The 15748-nt window shown below is 37.6% G+C and overlaps 1 protein-coding gene across 27 annotated transcripts in view; it reads left to right on the top strand.

Annotated features, from left to right (window-relative positions):
* The window catches only part of NRCAM (neuronal cell adhesion molecule), a 166034-nt gene that overhangs the window by 37233 nt on the left and 113053 nt on the right, over window positions 1-15748 (top strand). The gene's annotated exons all lie outside the window — the stretch shown is intronic.

The raw sequence follows: 15748 nt of genomic DNA, 5'->3' as shown, positions 1-15748 counted from the left end.
TGTTTTAAAATGGAAAAACAGTTCTTGTTTGGATTGAGATGCTTCTTTACCTAGAGTGGGTTCTTAGCCCCCACATCAGGAATTTCCTATTGAGCTGGGGAGGGGGGTGGAATTTAGCAGCATTTATTTGAAATACAAATCTCTGCCCACCATGCTTAAACCATGAAATGTTCAATTGCCTTTTTTAAAGGCTTATTGCATAATTGAAAGAATCATATACTTTTGTTTCTAATTATTGATCTATTTCATTTAATGTAAAATGAGCCCATGGAGCATATGCACGACAATCTGACTTGTATGGTTGTGCTGAACAGTGTGTATTGCAGAGTTCCTTATCCTTAAAAATATCATACTGTAGGTATATGGTGGAGGTTTGCTTTTGTTAAGGTCAGCCGCCTGGGAGTTCTCGATTTGGTGAATCATGTAGGATGGCGCAGTGATTAGATACCAAGTCACGATCCAGTGCTTTGAGCTAATTTTACTTCCAGTGTGCTGCTTTTGAATACAAAGCTCTTCTTACTGGCACTGTTATGTTGCAGACAGGAAAGAAGATCTCCTGTAGCTACTCCGAGTTGCCCCTTGGTGCTGGGCTTCTCGCAAGGATCTGTGCCTTGCAGTGCAGGCTGCCTGGACCTGGGGGTGCAGTTAGCAGCTTCTGAGTTTGGGCTCTAAGGATCCCAGCTGCTTCCCCAGTTGTTTTAGTGCATGAGATGTATGCATATAGTAAAGGATAATCTGCTGCTTGATGCTTATGCTTGCTGCAGTCCTGAATCCAAAGTAGGCTCCTAAGAATGTGGGAACACTGAGCCAAAAGTCAAGTATTGCTCTGAGCAGAGCAGACGCTGCTGAGCCATCTGAGTAACCTTTGTGCTGCACCAGTTCTGGATGCAGCCTTTCCTCCGTTGTTTTTTAAAAGTAGTTGAGATCAACTTTCATACTTTAATACTTAATCACTTTGAAGAAAATTATGCCTGAAGAAACTGTTACACAATGTTGAGCTAAAATTAGAGCTTTGTTCAAACCTGGAGATTAGGTTTTGTTATGTGTTCATTCCTATTTTGAGTTATTTTAATTCATATGGGCACAGTGATATCAAATTGCATTAAATAAATATAACTTGTAACAGTTGATCATGTCTTACCCCTTATTAAAGGGGGGGATTGTTACTGCTATCTGTTTTTAAAGCTGTTTGACACTAGCGTTTGCTGCAAGCTAAATCTGTTTGAAAAATTTCGGCCAAAGTAATTCAGTCACTTAAGATGATGACAGAAGTTACAAAAAAAAAAAAAAAAAAAAAAGCAGCTTTTAGTTAGAAACCTTTCCCTTTCTGTCAAAGATTGGTATCTTGCTGTATCTGTGAACATTTGCATATTACTGGCTGAGTTAAAGAACCTTCAGTCAATTTCAGCTTGTCCATTTTCAGTAGCAATGCATAAACTGCAACAAATACTGTATCTGCACTGAGTGCATCCCAGATCATACCTGCAGGTGTCTGAAAAGGGTTTCTTTGTAATTATAGTAATAAGCCGTTGGGGACTGGCTCACTCTGGGGCTTGGCATAAGAACTGGTGGTTTAGCGGGGAGAGGAAGCTTTCCCTTTGGTTAATAATGTTGTTTGTCAGTAATTTAGAGGGATGAATAGCTGGTAAAGTGGAGGAGCAAGGAGAGTCAGCAATAGGGTGAATGGGTAGGCCTGGAGTCTGTGAGGAGCTGTGAGCTGATGAAATGGGCTGGGAATTGCTGGGCAATAAGGGGATCCTTGCCCCTTAGGTAAAGTGGCTGACTTGGCACTGGTAAGGGCTGCATTCTCTTGTAGCCTGGCCACTTCGATACCATGGGGCATTTGGTGCTGGGTCTCCTCCAAGTCCTACATGGTAATCCTGTGCCTTAACTCAACTGATGGTTTTGGAAGGTTCAGTTCAAAGTGCTTGGTGTAATGTCAGGACTCTACTGCAGAGCAGCAGAATGTGGGGGGTTTTTTATAGTATGGACTTGGTTATGTATGTTATGTGTCCTGGGGAGCACAAGAGCGTATGTGTGATATGCCTAGAATGTTGTTGGAGTGCTGTTGAATGAAATAGAAGTAATGCTGTCTTAAGAATGCTGTCTGTTGCCAAAACCCCCCAAGTGAGGTAATATTTTAGAAAGCTAGCCAAAGGGCCCAAACAGTATGGATGGTCGAGCAGCTCAGTGCTTAAGCTCCTGCACATACCTTTTCTGTGAGCAGTACACATGTTTGATGTGTCCAGTTTGGCAAAGAGATTAGGCCTGTGAAGTTGGGGGATGGGGAGGAAAGGATTGGACTAAAGGACTGGAAGTTTGTTTATGCACATGGATTTGGAGGACAGGAAGGATGAGTGGAGTAGTTAAGAGCTGGGAAGAGAGGAGATACCAGGAGAAACCCTAAGGAACTGAAAAAGCTGAAGCTTGACTAGCAGAGAGCATGAGACAAAGTTAAGGAGTAGCAGTATAAGAAGAGATGGGACACCGATGTATGAAGAGTTTATCTAGGCTGAAATGTGCTTCTGAACAGTATCCATGACACAGCTTCAGAGGTTGACCCCAAAATTTTCAGGTCATCTTTCTGCTGCTGTGTAATCTATTGCAAAAGCATAAGTTGTCTCTTCCACTTGTTTTGCAAAGAGAAGTTCACTTTTTGATGTTTCTTCTCTTTAGATCACTTGTGCAGAGGTAAGGTCAGCGTTTAGATCACTTGTAACAGACCTAAAGTTCCCAACTCTGCTTTTAAGCTATGTCATTATTTATAATTGATGCCATCTGATAGAATTTCTATCTCCAAAAATTTCTCTGCAAATCTTGTATGAAGGTTTTGTTGAAAGAAATCAGAAAACCTTCAAAATCAAACACTCAATAGAAACATTAGAATATATTTGCAAGTGTGATAGCTTTAGTCTCATAATACATGTGCATTATAATCATTACATGATACAGCATGCTGAAGTTGATGTAATAAATCATCTGCTTATATAAGGGGCAGGGATGAAATTGCTTCTGGCAAATTTGATTTAATTATTGATATGGGTATAGAGATCAGCTTAAAGATAGCAGTTCTTTCTGCCATATGCTGTTTATGAAATGTATCTGGAATGGGATGGTGAGGGAAGTGCACGTAGAAGGAACTGACAGGCACTCCCAGTGTGTTAAATATCAAAATCTTCTGGAGGAACACTTTGCAGAAACTCCTCCATTCCCTATGACTGAATTCTCTATCAGTTCTAGCATGGATTACTTGACTCCTATTTTCAGATGCCTACTGATAGTCTTACGAGTCTTTTTCTCACTCTTGTCTCCCAGAGTTAGTGTTTGCAGCACTCTTGAACCCCCGGCTTCCAGGCTTAGTGACAGCGTTGTCATTGTGGCGCTGGCGGATGCTCTGTCAGCTCTTTTCCTGCCAGTCAGTGGGGGTTTGCAGCACACAAAACCCAGTTCCTACTGCCCTTTGGGAGAGCACGGAGCTTGGCAGCTTTAATCACCTGCCAGCTCACAAAAACATGATGGGTTTTCCAACCTTGTAGCCAAGATCAAAATCATCTGTAGTGGAAAATCTGGTTTTGTTAGTGTTCCTCACCCCTCCTCTTGGGGCAAAAGCAATCCCTAGGCATTATAAGGGAAGAAATAGGGGTTTTATGTTCTTCATTATCTTAAGTTTTGCTGCTTATTAGAGAAGCCAGGTGGTTTCTGTGGATTTCTCACCTTCTCAACAGGTGGTAAAAATTAATTTAATGTCCTGTAGCTTTGACAGGTGTTATCAATATACTTATTTGATGCAAAATGAAAATATCTTACTGTCATTTTACACAGACAGTACTGCAGACTGTTGTTATCGGTTTAGTCCTTTTTTCAGTGTTTCAGTACCCAGGTGCCTGAAGTAGCTGCATAAGTCCAGATGCATTTGTTGTGCCTCTGATATGTATAAAGGGGAAGGCTGTGCTTCACAGTGATTTCAGTGGATGCAGCAGAGTTTATCTGAACGGGAGGCTGATTTAGACTGTCAGATATGTTTAGCAGAAAGCATTTCTAACACAGGTATATTGCAGTGTTTGATAAAAAAGGGGCATGACTTATACGTGGAGATTCTGGCCACTGCTGATACTTAAAAGCCCTGTTTGAACAGTGGATTGGTAACTGGGGTCAGGGGGTTGGAACTGGGGAGAGTGTGCTCAGTCCTGGTAGCTGCAGAGTGAGACAGAAAGCAAAACCAGATAAGCCTAGCAGGACCATGCAGAACAGAGTGAAGGACTAGTATCTGTTACTGTGATCTTGTCATCGCTGAATTTTTTTGTCTTTTGAAGCTTGTATAATTGTCATACTGGAATATATCATCTGCTGCTGCTCTGTAGCCCTAAGTCATTTCAGTTTTCAATAGGATGTGTAAAATAAGAGCTACGATTTGACTGTTCCATGTTAAGTGGTGGTTTGAAGCTTGTAGAATACTCCAAAATAGTCTTATATTTAAATCTATATTAAAAAGATTTTTAAAAATTATAATTTTCCAAATATATGAGGTTCTTGAACTTCAGTTTATATGTGCACATCTGAATTATGTTAACTTGCATATTAACACAGAAGGGATGAGAGAACATATGCTTTCTTCAACTGACAGATACTGTTACTCTGCTGTTTGATGTCACCTAATTTAATCCAAGTTCAGCATCTTTATCTGGTTACATTGAGGAGGGCAGGCCTTCGTAAGGCTGGAAGAAGTGTGTGAGCTGTTTTAACAGAACTGCCCTCAGTGTGAGGTTTCAGTGTGTTCTCCTTCAGTTTAAACATAAAACCAGAATGACATTCTTAAATTATCAAAGCTGTCCATATTTTCTCAAGATAGTTTTTGCAAAGTATGTTTTGATTTGGATTTACACATTTATTTAATGCAGATATCTTCATTGAGTTGGTTGCCTTGTCACTGTTGTGAAGGCACAATTCTTCAAATGAACTCAGGAACTGGAAGCTGAAAGTTTTACACTGCATGCTTTAAACTTGAATCTCTATCTCAAAAAAGTACAGATGTTCTTTAACGGATTTTTTTCTTTTGATAAAATAGATGTTTTGTCAGTGTTTAAGTTCAAAATAACATCAAACATTAATAATGCCACAGTTTTAACTTGTGTGTTTTAAAAGCTATCTCAGTACCTCAAAGTAAGTTGGTAGCACTCAGTGTTAACCTCGATTGATATATGCCTACAAATCCTTTTAAGGAACCTGCAATAGTATACACTTCTTGCTGTTTGTAGCATTTGAGAGTAAAAGTATGTTTTTTAAAATTGTTTGCTACTTGTGGTCCTTGCCTGAGTAGTATTATTTCTCTGATAAGGGAGAACTGTGCACACATACCAACACTGTCTGTGCTGATGGATTATCCTAGACAGACTACAACACCGTGGCAACGGCGGAAAAAAACCCAACTGATTTACACTTGGAAAATAGTTTCACAGCAACACTGGAATGAAATAACTTCTGATTTTATTTACTGGATAACTATAGTATGTCTTAAAGTCCCCATCTTTACTTTTACATAATCTTCCTTTAGGTATTTATTGTTTTTATGTTCTTCATAATAAACTTTACTGTTCTTTAAAGAAAAATGAAATAGTAGCTAAAATAATATTTAAACTGGTTAGTTTAAACAAAACAAAAACCCCTAAAGCTTAGCAAAGTGAAAACAGATCTTTATTTCTGTATTTGTAGAAAAGAATTACTAAAAGCTTATTTACAAGTCAAGAGGTGGCCTACTTGAAAATTGTCTTAAGATCAGAAAGAAATGTTTTCAGTTTTTTGAGGCTAATTAATTATTTGTAATAAGCTATATTTGCTAAGGTAGTTTCCAAATATGTTTTACAGAATTCCAGTAAGATTTAAGATTGTCATAGCTTGGCATTTCACCCATCACAGCTCCTGAACCAAAATATCCGTGCTCTGATAATGAGGTAACATCTCTGTTTATCAGGGTATGCTTTCAGGAACGGTGAGTTAATATATATTGACACAGACTGTAATAGTATAACTGAAATAAATAGCTTTGATTAAATTTCTGAGACTGACTTTTCCAGTAAATAATGAAGTTAGAGAAAGATGTGAAGGTTGTTGGGAAGAAGGGCAAGTGTAAATCATTGGAGCTGGGGGCTTTAATATGCAGAGGTGTTCAGTACAGATGGAAAAGTAAACTGGGAGACCATGTGAAAAGTGGATATTAAAGCTTTAACGGGGTATTCACAGATCCTTTCCATACCATTGTTTTCTTTGTGTGTCAAAATAGTGACTAATACTAGTATACTGATTGAAACAATGTCAATTTTAGTCATTCTCAGAAATCCCTCAAGGACAGACCCCTCACTTCTTAAGATCACATTTGATTACTATATGTGTTGTAAACTCATCTAACTTTGAGCCTTGAGGCTGCATTTTTACGTGCATGTAACTGCACTTTTGAAGTGGAACACAGCACATTTCTGTTACCTCAACCACCTGTTGGAAACGCACTGAATTCTGGCCATAGCCATTTGGAATCCAGCGCTGCAGGCTCTTGTACAAGTAAAACCTGTCCTAGGGATGGGGATCTCCACCGCATTTGTAAAACAAGTACCTGTTTTACAATTCTGTATATGGCATACAATTTGGTAAGCAAAAAGTGCTTAAAATAGTTTAGACTTACATATAAAAATTATATGTAAATTATATTACTCCTACTCCAATTGAAAAGTAAAATAATTTGAGTCCCCCATAATACGGCTTCTAATGAAAGGGGGAGACTCTGTTATTGCAGAGGGACAACCTGGCATCACGTGTTACTCCAATGATCTGTACCTGTTGGTGTCACAGTGTTATGACTGTGCCATTTTCCTAGTTGCTCTAGCTCTGTCTCTGCAGCAGTTCCAGCTGAGGCTAATCCAAAACAGATGTGCTGTACAGAAGCCTCCTAGGTGCAGAAATGATTCCCAACACCTTTCTTCTCAGGCAGCTAGGACAAAAGAGGTGCATCTGCTGCTTATTGGGCTGTTTGATACCAGCAAGACAGGCCTCTGCAAAGCTCATGTTCTTATGGAGACTTCTAGGCTGCTGTTTTGTTTTGGTTTTTTAAAGTCTATAGGAAGTCATTTGACAAATGTGTGAAGTAAGGAAAAAACGATAAAGGGCACAACTTCTCTGGCGTTAAGCAGTGATAAAGCCCATTTTTGTATGTGTGTGAATATTTTGTCTCTTACCATACAGAACATAAAATCATGCGGTGCATGCAAATCAAAAACTGAGCCTGCTGTGAGTTTGGATGTGTGGGAATTTGGCTATAATGAACCTGATGTTAATTATTTTAACAAAAATTCTATATTAAAATATTTTAATAATGACTTTACATGAATCATACCCTCATTTTCAGTCTGTTTGTATACCTTATACATCCTACTACTTTTTCTCCTTGCTGAAACTATTTCTTGAGTGTGTTGTTTTATTGTTCAGTTCATGTCTATTGCCATGTAGTTTTACTGTCTTTAAAGAAAATACAAGTAGTTCCATCTTCTGTTGTTGCAGAGGTGAAGAAGCCATTATGCTTGTGTGGCTACTGCTTAACACTCTTTCAGCAGCTGTCCTAAAGATGAAATATTTACTCTATTCATGCAACACAAGTTCAGAGAAGTTAGTTGCTACACTAAGTCATTTGGCAGCTTACAAAGTATTAATAACATGTAGTCTTTGTGCAGATGTGAATGGCACATCAAGAGACAATACTTTGAAATCGGGAATATAATTACAAAGAAAAATATCAAATGTCCTCTTTTCATAAGCAGTACCAAATTATTCAAACGTATTTAAATCAAATGCAGTTCTGACTAGACTGCAGGAACGAATGGTTTAAAGTTTTTGAATTTTTTTTTTTCTTTTTCATCTCCAGGTCAACAGTTGAAATTCCTTCCAGATCAGTAGTCATCAAAATTAATTTACTGATCAGATGACTGACAAAAAGACTTTTTAAAATTGAGACCTTAAAGGCTTAATCATACAGTATGAAAGGGCTCTGCCATAGCGGAAAACTTGCAATGCTTTAAGAACTTAAACCTGAAGGCAGTTTTGTATGTGATGAGCATAGATTGTCATGGTTTATCCTCTGAAATAGAAACCAGGCTTGAAGTGAAAGTTTGGGGAAGATGATGCTCAGAAATGCATTCATGCACAGTGTGCAACTTTTCCCTTTAAAAATGGGCAAATACATCAAAACAGCAAAATGAGGGCTTTCTATATCACAGCAACTCTGTCAAGTCTGGGTGTGCATGTGTACGTGCAGGTATCATGTAGAGCTGCTCAGTTTATAATGCCCCCTTTCCCACTTTGTACTGTACAGGTTGCTAATGTAGGTAGTACCTTCAGGGTCCTACTCTGGGGCCAGCATTGTATAGCTATGAAGAGCTGTGTCATAGGAGACCAAGACAGAACCAGGAGGTGTCTCCATCTGTTTTTCTATTCCGACTCTGCTTCACTGCTGGGTGCTGGTTGTTTGAGTGAAGCTCTTAAGTTTGTAACTTACTGAGAGGATTATTAGATTTGCGCCTTTTCCAACAAACAGCTGTGACATTGCAATTATTGCTGGAGGAAAGACTTGAGATAAAATATATCCTTTTCCAAAGTAGATTCAAGCTCACATCTTTTATCTCTGAGGAAAATCCCTATTCATCATGTTTTAGGATCTTTGGACAGCAAAGACAAAGAGGCAGAAGAGAGAGGTTTTTTACTTGAATATGTTCCTCAGATGTGATCTGCAGGGGGAAGAGAGTATCTTCTCTGCTGTCTCTCTGCAGAAGCTGTGCCACTGAGGGCAAAATGCTGGGGTGAACCACAGCCAGTCCTGCTCTGTGTAAAGGAGAAAGCGCTGCCATATGGCACTTTCTCTGGCTGTCATTTTAAAGAAAATCAGAGCTGTGCCAGTGCTTTGGGGAGCCTGGTCCTCTTGTGTGCTAGGCATGCTCTGTGTGTACCTACTGAAAACACCCCTTTAGCAGTTTCAGGTGGGTAAACTTAGTTTCAAGCTGTCAGTCAAGATGCTGACACAATTCAAGCAGAGAGCTGCTAAATTCTTTCAAACTGTTACCAAGAAAGAATAGGAGGTAGCTAGAGAGCCTTCAAGTAAAGTTTAAGACACTGATGAATTTTGGAGCTTCTAGGTGTGATGGCAGTTGAGGTTGAACAGAGGAACATTGGGGGTGGAATGAGGCCCCGTTCCAGCCAGGTGCAATTTAGGTAGCGCAGCCTCAGGTATAGTGCGTATATCACAGGCAGAAGTTTGAACAATACATGCCTTACCAAGAAGAAGAAAACTCTCGGGCAGCTGAAGCATCACAAAAAGATTTCTTCAAACAATGACAATTTACTGGGGGTTTTTTTGTTTGTTTGTTTGTTTGTTTTTTTCCCCCAGCCCCTTGAGTATGGATTGAAAACTGTATATGCCAGAATCTTGATTCTGTGTTTTTGGTTTTTTTGTTTGCTTGTTTGGATGGTTGGGTGTTTTTTTGGTTTTGTTTTCCTGTTTGGTTGGTTTTGTTTTTTACCAGAATCAAGATTCTAATCTCCCTTTGTAGCTGTAATCTTCTTCCTTTTATCTTCTTCCCTTTCTCCCTCAGGCTTGATTCTGTTCAGTCTCTTTTTGTGTAGTTGATGTAAATTCATTTAGACTATGCACTAGATGTATTTACTGAAACTAAAAACCTCCTAACTTCTTCCGTAGCTATCTATAGGCAGTGCGACATCAGCAAATCTGTTTTATTCCTGAAGCTGTAATTGGTTGTATAGCTCCTGATAATTCTCCTCATCCTGGGGTTAGGAAGTCTACATTATCTACACTTACACTGCATGTCTTTGCCCCATGTATTTAAACTGCTTTAGGCGTCCAGCAGTCAAGGACACTCATTGCACACAAAGAGGAAGGGCAAAGCGTTTGTTCCTTTATGAAAAAGGTTGGAGAACAGTACTAGAGAAAATCTTAGTATAGTTAAAGTTAATACTGTGAATCTTATTGTGGAGCATCCTCATCAAAAAGTAACACAAAGGCAGAAAGAAAGCCCATATACTTGAATGTATGGCAATACTGAGCTGTATGTGCTATAGCTAGTGAAATAATAAAGTGAATGAACCTTGAGTTATTTGAAGAAGAGTCTTCTCAGTCTGCCGTGCTGGAGCCGCTTCTAGGAATCCTTACTCTCCTTGACAACTTCTCTGTGTGATAAACAGCTTATGTGTGGGAACAGTCTCTCCCTGTAAGAGATTCAGAGAAATAGAACTAGTATGAGTCTGCATCCCCAAAGTGTTTGAGAAGTGATTTTCTGTAGCTGGCAGAAAGCCAGCTTTGACTGGTACAATGAACATCAAGCAAATGTAGAGAGGAGACAGAATTCTAAGAAGGATAATCAGGTCATATATGCTACAATGAATTTGGAAAAAAATAATAGGTTATTTAGGTCTAGTTTAAAATTACTTAACCTGTTTTGACTACTATAAACTGCTGGTAACTGTAGTAAGGAATAATTTGATATGTTATGGTATAGAACATCCTTATGAAAGTTTGTAGGGAAAAAAAAGGAATAAATTAATACTGAGGAGGTGACAGCATTTAATGGGTTTAATTCAAGTAAGTCCATGAAATTTCAGTGGTAACAGCTAAAACCCGCAGAAGTGTGGTTATGATGATGTTTTAAAGTAAATACATTTTAAAATCCTCAGAGGATTCTGATCTTCACAATTTTCACTTCATAATAGCACTTAACTTAGTAGCTACTCTTTAAAATTTACCTCCCAACCCAAATATTTGGAATGACTTTTTGGGAGGAGGATACACAGATGACAGCTTCACAGGCATAGCAAGATATATGACTATGTTTTTGAATGTCATCTGCACTTCAAAGTCTTTTCAGACTCCTTAATCGTAAAGCCATTTTTCACAAAGAAACTGGAAACTATATGGATCTTACTTTTGCATGCAAAACTATGATCCCAGAAAACTTTGCTGGTGAAGTAAAGGAAATTGAAGCTGGAAAATTAAAAAATTCAGTTTGCCTGTGCAAAAATATACAAAATAATGATAGATGACTCTATCAAAATATGTGCAAGGCACAAAGCTAAATGAAGGCTATGCATTCCCTAAATTCCCATGTAGGAAATATAAGTATTTTCCCTCTTGCTTTTCAAAAAAATGATACTAATAGTAATAACAAAAAACCCTTCAGCCACTTAGTTACCATACCTATTCTTGGTCCTTGTGTGATCATCAAAATGAAATACTGTCCTAGTCAGGTGAATGTGCCAGAGACTTAATGGAAGTAATGATATACCCAGTCATACCTTTCAATGGATAAGTCTTTACTCTGAAAAGAGTAATATTTACATGACTTCAGTTGTAACTGTTAGGCATACAGAAGTTTTTAAAACATTCAGTGTCTAAAAGAACAGGTGAAACAACCAGCCCATTTTATTATAGTACTATGAGAGTGAGCCTTCTATCTTCTTTACTGTGCTGACCTAACTGCACAAGCATCTTTTATCTTTATCTTGGGTTTATGTTTTCCTGTGCCCCATCCCTGGGTATTTGTGAACCATGCTCTTTCTAGAGTTACAGATCCCGTAAGTGTTTGCCCAGTCTGACCTACCATAGTCTGAGGCCACCATCTGGGGTTAAACTCTACAACGAGGTTAGCTGTTGAGCTGCTTGAAGATATCAGCTGAGTATTGCTCTAGCTAAATTTTGATGGTTTGCACTAGCTAAATGAAGATGACTTTGACGTTGGAAGGCATGAATAATTTGTGGCTTTTCCCGAGTATCATCATAGGTCTGGAAAGAGTTGAGGACATTCAGAAAGCCAAAAATGCACGGGAAAAAGAGATGGATAAATAAGCAGTGTCATCAGGCAATTGCTAGATAGTTTTCAGAATCTGTTTTTCATCTGTTCTAATGAGCAGATCTCAAAGTAAAGAATTGTGCACTACATGTGCACATCACAGTTATTTTTCAGCTTAAACAGTTCAGTAGGTTAAAAAGTAGTTTTGTTAATTGTAAATTGTGCACTAAGAGATTCCTAATGGTTATATTACTTTAAAGGCTTCCTGAGGCTAAAACAGTAATAAGATTTAAAACAAGATGCCATGAGTAATATGATTACAAAAAAAAAGTGCATATCTGAACATTTTCAGAGGCAGACATGATTATTTCTGTTGAATAAAAAAAAGCTGCTATGACTGAAAAACTTCTCCTAATAAAAATGTATTGGGAGGTAAGAGAACCAGATCAAGAGCTTCTTTTTAAGTCTTCATCACAAAGAGTCAGTTTTATTATGATAGCTGCCGTCCTGACAGTCAAGTGACAGATTTTACTATGGGTTTTGAGTTGTCCATTAAATACAGCACCTCCATTTTTTGAATGTTTTGAGTAGCCCACTGAGTAGCTACCAGCTGAAAAGTAGGAGTCACAGTGGGAAGCTGAAGGGGAACGGGCCTCTGAAGCATTTAGTGTTTAATGGATCTACAGCTGTAGTGAAGCAGTGTGCAGAAGTAATTCTGATTAGGCTTGGTCAGTCAGATGACAAAATTAGCCCTGCCCCTCCTTCATTCAGCTCTAAAAATCAGAACAATTTCTGCTTAAACCCCGTTAAACACAAAAAATCTGTTCAATCTGTTATCTTTTAGCTAATTTCTTGTTATAGTATGCTGTCAAAGGCAGTGGGAAGCAAATGGTTAAGCTACTGTATTGGCAAAATTGCCTTTTTCATCTGGGACTTCATTTGGGAAGGAATGATCAAAACCATGAAAATAGCGATTTTGAGAATTGAGCTTTTACAAGAATTAAATGTTACTAAATACAAATAATAGTTTAATATTGTGCCACGTTTGTGGCATGGTGAGTAGCTGCTCATTTACAGTTTCATGTCAGCTGTTGTCATTAGAATATACAGTTGTAAATGTGCAATTAAAGAGCAATAACTTTGAATGGCAGAGGTTTTGCCTAATCCACACTACATTCTTTGATGGTAAATCTTCATATCAAAAATAAATCACCTGTAATTGTAAATTCTATTTTTCTGAAATTTTTACCCTTCTCAGTTAAGTCCTTTGCAGCTCTAGGAGCATGGTACATGTGTGAAGTGGGAGCTCAATTAAGATGCTCTGGTTCTATTTCAGCAAGTTTAAGAGGTCAGGTGGATGCAGTTGTTACTGAACCTCACTGGCAATCTGTTTTGAAGCAGATTCTTAAGTAGAGATTGTGTTTTTGTGAAGAAAAGCATTGTTCTAGTAAGCCTCAAGTACAGAATAGGTTTCAAAAGAGCAGATGAATTTATTGTTCTGAACTAATGCTGGTGCTAATAAATGCTGACAGAATTCTTAGACTGCTACCTATAAAAAGCTGCAACCCCCCTAAAGTTAGAAACATTTTAACTGTAGTTACAAAAAAATTAAAAAAAATCTGGATTTGTGGCAGAAGAGAAATTAAAAGTTTTGAATAGGGTTTCTTCCTCTAGGAGATGAAAAAAGCCACTGTTCTGTACCAGTGTTGCTTCAAGGTAGTTCCTTGGAGACCAAAGGTGGTCCAGAGGTTCATGTGCTGTGTGAGGTTGGCGTCTTTAATACTGTGGGCAAGCACAATCAACTCTCCAAAATATTTTCATTTATTTCTCAGAATATTTAAATTTTCTTTCTTGTACTGGAAGTTCACCCCTCAGCACAAATAGTAGCTTTTGCAATGATCTGCCTCTCAGACACTGTTGATGGAGACCAGAGGGTTGCCCCACTGGCAAGTTATCAAGTAGAATGAACGTAAAGGAAAAATGAAACTAGAGCTCTAAGTTACAGAAGCAAGTCACAAGTAGTTGCTTAGGGGGAAATTGTGGATATGGGAAGATCTGGATAAAAATCTTCACTGATTTTACTGACTGCATTGTTTATGCACTGTGTATAATGGAAAGGAACTAGATATTTTATTTTTTCTTTTGGTTGATAGAAACCAATTAAACAAACAAATGGAAAAATACTGTAATACAGCGGGCATTATTTTACTAAAAGTTTCATGCAGCTAAGCAGATTTAGCTCTGCTTTTAAATAAATACAGGGAAATGTTTAACCCCTATTGTATGGTCACAAAGCCTGTGCTGATCACACAGAAGCTTGGGAGGGCTGAGGACAAAGCGACGGACTGCTGGAAACGGCTCCTCTTGTACGTGTTTCTGCACACAGTCCAGCAACAGCAGAGCTTAACAGCAGAGTTTTGTCGAGATTACAACATGAAGGGGAGCATGGTACAAATTCTTACCTCTCATTAACAAAAAGAAAGAAAAAAAAAAAGCAAACAACCAAAGGGGGAAGAGGACTAGGAGGACTGTATAGCTATATGCACAAGGTAATGGCTGATTTCCCTTTTGTATTCTGATTCTTCTCAATCACTTACATAGTTGAGATTTGTGTACTTTAGTATTAGTTACTTTGATTTATTGGAATGAAGTAACACAAGGAAATGGAGATTATATCTCTGAAGAGGAGAATAAACCTCTTCTGTGTAACTTACTAAAATATTTGACTTTGGTTAACAGTCTGGGAATTGAAACCAGTGCAGTTATAATTTGTATCCATGGAGGAAGGGCATGACTTTGCAACATGTTAAAGATCAGATGTATATTCTGTTTTGATTATTATAATATGTACAGGATTAGTGCATTGTTCTTATGGATGTTAATATAATCTAGGCTGGACTACTTGCCTTAGGAAATGTCTTCATGAGGATGTGTGTATGAGAAATGAAAAACCTAACAGTTATTTTTGGTGTATTTCCAGGATATTCTTTTCCATTATTACTTTGTCAGAACCATCTGGGGTTGAGTACTACCAGAAATAACATAGATATGACAGAAAGATGGATCACTGCCCTCATCAACCAACAGGGTAGTTTCTCCTTTTCTGCAGGCTCCTCATCACTCCTTCCTTCTGAAAGAACAAATGACATGAGGGTGAATAATGGAGCTCTGCAGAACTGGATTGCATAAAACTGTGCTTAAATACACTAAATAAATTTTATATGTCACAATGCAAATATTTTTTCAGGTCCTCTGAAAATGTTTTGTGTTAACTAACTTTCTGCAGTACTATAAAGTAAAAGGAAACTGAATTGTGTATGTATGTATATGGATATATTATTAATTTTAGGAGAAATCTGCATATTGTCTCATTATATTGCTTCTTAAGGTTATATTAAGAACGTTTAAGTGTCTTAACCTTTTAATTAATACTTTGAATACATTTTGTATAAAACCATTTGGCCAATCAGATTATAAAATAAAAATGAAATTTTTGTATTTCGCATTTTTTACACCTGAAATTTTTGCATAGTTATTAGAATCTATTTATTTTTCATTCTAAATTTTATTTGCCTGAAGTCTATCAACACTATTAGTAGAAAAGTTTATAAAGCAACAATACTATGTAAATTTTAGTTCTTTCACAAATTTTTAAATTAATAAGTACACAATAAGCATAATGTCAGGTCCGGAAAAGTAAAAAGAGTGCTTTACACTTCCACAATATGTTAGTGGCCAAACTCATACACAGAAAATCAAAAATTATGTGACCACAAATATATCTAATAACTTTTAAACCATGTTTCATCTAATCTAAAGACTTTTTAGAACCATCTTTTTTGCCCTCCTCCTTGATTTTTCTTTCTTCCTTATTTTTTTTTTTTTTTTTTAAATTCATATTACCTCACTCATGA

The sequence above is a fragment of the Strix aluco genome, chromosome 5 (genome assembly GCF_031877795.1).
Source record: "Strix aluco isolate bStrAlu1 chromosome 5, bStrAlu1.hap1, whole genome shotgun sequence".
In the NCBI taxonomy this organism is placed as follows: Eukaryota; Metazoa; Chordata; class Aves; order Strigiformes; family Strigidae; genus Strix; species Strix aluco.
This window is presented reverse-complemented; position numbering and strand designations above follow the sequence as displayed.